Here is a 4656-nt window from a genome sequence, read left to right on the forward strand (position 1 = left end):
GTACCACTTGTATTATAAATGAGGGCCTTTCTTTTGGTTAGGTGGCTCAGCGGCTTCGACGCTGAGCTTGTCGATCGGAAAGGTCGGCAGTTTGGAGGTTCGAATCCCTAGCACTGCATAACGGAGTGAGCTCCCGCGACTTGTCCCAGCTTCTGCCAACCTAGCAGTTCGAAAGCACATAAAAATGCAAGTAGAAAAATAGGGACCAACTTTGGTGGGAAGGTAACAGCGTTCCGTGCGCCTTCGGCGTTTAGTCATGCCGTCCACATGACCACGGAGACGTCTTTGGACAGCGCTGGCTCTTCGGCTTTGAAACGGAGATGAGCACTGCCCCCTAGAGTCGGGAACGACTAGCACATATGTACGATGGGAACCTTTACCTTCTTTTAGTTACAAGCAACAGCTGGCCCCTGTGCTTTTTGTGCCTTGAAAATCTCACGGACGCTTTGCCTGAAAGCCAAGTTATTTACACCCATTATCATGAAACGCCATTCCTCGAGTGATTAATTTTAGTTGTGAGGTACAATTTTACAGGCTACCCTTAAGCTGGTCATCCTTGAGCCATTCCGGTTACACTGAACTTAACTGTGGAAAGCTGATACTTACCATGTATTTTTCAACTAGAGAAAAAAGATTGCTTCCTTGATATTCCTGTATGAAGTCAACATTGCCCTCCCAACACTTACCTCTTCACTGACCAGATAGAATAAAACACTCTTGTGGGAAATAGATTTCCTTTACATCTTACAAGGTATGCTATTCTTTGGCTACTGGCTTCACATCATCCGCCGTACCTCAGCAAAACTTTGGTACTTGAGTTTTTGCGCTTGTGAACTAGCTTTGTGAAAAACGGCTCTGAGAATAAGAAAAAAAAATATTCTCTCGCATCTCTGCAGGAACCTTTTTTTAGGAGTTATCAGCTCGGGCTTCCCTCCTACAATACAAAAGATTCTTTAAAACTCTTTTTTCACATTATCCTGATCTGTTTTTCCCACCTTCTCATTTAGGGGCTCAAAAATCCAACTTCTTGCTCAAGCTAACCAGAGGAATATTCGGCTTGAGATCAAATCTTGCTAAAATCAACTCTATAACATATAGCTAAGGATAAAACTAAAATGTCTCTCTCTCCCAAAATGTACAGTAAGATTACAGATTAACAGAGATGGGAGGGACCTTGTACGTCATCTGGTCCAACCCCCTGCTCAAGTAGGAGACTCTACATCATTTCTGACAGATGGCAGTCCAGTCTCTTTTTCAAAGCTTGCAGTGATGAAGTTCCCACAACTTCGGAAAGGCAACTTCTGGTTCCATGGGTTGATGGCTCTCACTGTCAATATAAAGATATTCATTTTGGAAGCATCACAATCTGCTATTGCTCAGAGGTCAGCAACCCACGGCTCTGGAGCTGCATGTGACTCTTTTATCCCTCTGCTATGGCTCCCCCTCGCTCAGTGGTGGGTTTCAAAAATTGTTCGAACCTACTCTGTGGGTTTGGCCTCCTTTGTGGGAGTGGCTTGCTGCCCATGTGACCGGATGGGAGTGGCTTGCCACCCAAGTGGCCGGATATGAAGATGCCGACGGCACTTGTCAGAACCACCTTAAATTACCTCACACACAGCACTGGCATGCATAAGAATATGATGTAAACTTGTTTTTTAAAAGGCACCTTTCGTTTGCGTTAAAACAACTTCAACACACGCAATGTTCTGATTGCACCACAAACGCAGTAGTCCTCCTTACCTTTCACAGAGGCACTGAGTTTTATAAATAGGAGCATGAGAGTGTAGAATAATCATATCCAAGGACCAGTGGTGGGTTTCAAAAAGTTTTGGAACCTCTTCTGTAGGTGTGGCCTGCTTTCCGGGTCCACTGGTGGAACCTCTTCTAACCGGTTCGGTAGATTTGACGAACCGGTTCTACCGAATAGGTGCGAACTGGTAGGAACCCACCTCTTCCGTCGTTCCAAATATGCATCACAATTTCCAATGTGAGACACCCACCAATGCGCAATTTATCAAGCTTTTCGAGCCCCCGTAGGCCAACCATGGAAAAATCCAATTTTAAAAAAAGGTTCAGAAGAAAACAATCTTTAATTCAACTAGATATTCTAGTTTTGTGGCCGCTCAGGAAATAGGCATGGGAAGAGTTTTGTGGCTCCCGGTGTTTTCTGTGAGAAATGGGTCCAAATGGCTCTTCGGGTGTTTAAGGTTGCCGACCCCTGCATTGGATGAAGCAAGGTTCTTGAGACTCCCAACAGTATCTTGCTTAACACTATAATATTGTTTTCAACAACCAATGACTTTACTTTATGGCGCAGTGGTTAGGGTGCAGTACTGCAGGCCAGTTCAGCGGTTCAAATCTCACCGGCTCAAGGTTGACTCAGCCTTCCATCTTTCCGAGGTGGGTGAAATGAGAGCCCAGACTGTGGAGGCGATATGCTGACTCTGTAAACCGCTTAGAGAGGGCTGAAAGCCCTATGAAGCGGTATATAAGTCTAACTGCTATTGCTATTTCACTAAGTCTCGCAGCAGCAAACTGGATTTTTCTAAAGCCCATCAGCAAAATGACCAACCTTCCTAATTATTATAGAAAGGAGCTATTTCAGCCTTCTTGGGAATTTCATCTAACTGTTGATAGTTTTTTCTTCCTTTCCTATTTCTCATAAACCATGTAAGCTAAAACATTATAAGAAATTACTTTAAGGAGTTGTACGGAGAAGGTAAAATAAAGAAGGAAGAAATTGACACGTCTTTAAAGGAAAAAGGGCTACCCCCAATAGAGGAGGAAAGTAGAGGAATGCTAAATAAAGAAATAACGCAAATAGAATTGAAAAAAAGCAATATTTAAACAGAAAACTGGTAAAACACCAGGGAATTTCATCTAACTAGTGATAGTTCCCCCCCCCCTTTCCTTTTTCTCATAAACCATGAGTTGTTGTTACCAAGTTATTATGGCTAAATTCACAACGTTGGTGCAAATTTTATTAAGCAGTCTCCCCTAAACGGGGGTGTGAGGTACAATTTTAAAATAGAGTAGAGTAAAAAAATTGTCAAGACAGAGGGACCCAGTTTGGAGAAAGTTTCGCTCTCTTGAAATAACATACGGACAAAATATGACTTAAGCCTGCCAAATATAGAGTTTGTTTTAAACACCGTAAAGAGCCATCAGCTGAAAGGACATCCCTTTAATACAGGGGTTTCCAAAACTTGGGGACTTTTAAGATTTGTGGACTTCAACTCCCAGAATTCCCCAGTCTGGGGAATTCTGGGAGTTGAAGTCCACAAGTCTTAAAGTCCCCAAGTTTGGGCACCCCTGCTTTAATAGAAAGCAAATATTTATCCGATTTGTGCCTTTAATAAGGCCGACACAGAACTAGAAGCCACCGCAAGTGCCACAGCAAACAGCTTAGGTCTTCTAAAACATCAAAAACCACAGGCGTTAATAATTTAACCATTTCTAAAAGTCTCCGTTGAAGGATATCCAAGTGAAAGGAATCCTTCCAGAAAAAGACATTATGTTCAAGAGCTACCCCGAGGGCTGGTAGGAACAGAAGCATTCTTTGGCCATGGATTAATACAAGAGTCCTGAATCATTCTGGATTTTAGGCCTTGTCCACTATTGCTGGGACGGATTGGAAAGAGATGCTGTATCTGATGGGCACTTTTGACCTCCTCCCTGGATGTTCCTTCAGATCCATTCTGAAAGGAGGACAGCGTAAGGAGAGATTTCTCTGCTCTGTCTTTCCTATTGCAAATCAGCCAGGGGTGGGATTCAGCCAGTTCGTACCGGTTCAAGCAAACCGGATGTTCAAAAACACGTATATCTGATTCGCTGAACCGGTAGTTACAAGGACTGGCTGGCCCTTTCCACCCCTCCCCTCCCGGAGTCTCCATCATCCTGCCAGGTAAGTGCCCGGAGACTCCGGGAGGGCGAAAAATTGGCCTCCTGGAAGTCTGGAAACGGACCTCCAGAGCCCAGGAGAGGCAGTTTTTGCCCTCCTGGGGGCTCAAGAAAGGCTTCCGGAGCCTGGGGAGGGTGAAAAATGGGCTTACCGGAAGTCTGAAAAGGGGCATTCCAGCCTTCGAAGCCCGTTTTCAGCCCAGAAAATGCCCCCCCCCCCAATGGTGCAAGAGGCCGAGGAGGCCACACCCACCATGGAAATGCCCACACCAGCAACTGGGCAGAGACCCAGTTGCTAACATTTTTCAATCCCACCCCTGAAATCAGCCTTGGCATTAGTCAACTTCTAGACAAAATCTCCAGCATGCTCCGATACAGCCATTTCCGTTAAAAAGAGAGGAAGCGGGTAGTATATGGCTACCATATATAATTGGAGCAAAAGGAATTCCTTCATGTAGGAATTTTTGTTGTTTGTTGGAATTTCTCCCCAGCTATTGAAAAAAACAAAAAAAACTAGAATTGCAACCTCAGTACAAAGTCAGCCTTCTTGTTTGGATACATATAGGTCAGTGGTTCCCAAACTTGGGAACTTTAAGACTTGTGGACTTCAACTCCCAGAATTCTCCAGCCAGCTCTGCAGAGAAGAGAGCTTCAGAGAAGAGAAGAGAGCTTCAGAGCTCTTCTTCAGAGAAGAGAGCTGCAGAGCTGGCTGGAGAATTCTGGGAGTTGAAGTCCACAAGTCTTAAAGTTGCCAAG

Source organism: Thamnophis sirtalis, unplaced genomic scaffold (assembly GCF_051295495.1).
Source record: "Thamnophis sirtalis isolate CommonGarterSnake01/CBP01778 unplaced genomic scaffold, rThaSir2_p1.2 scaffold_2, whole genome shotgun sequence".
Lineage (NCBI taxonomy): Eukaryota > Metazoa > Chordata > Lepidosauria > Squamata > Natricidae > Thamnophis > Thamnophis sirtalis.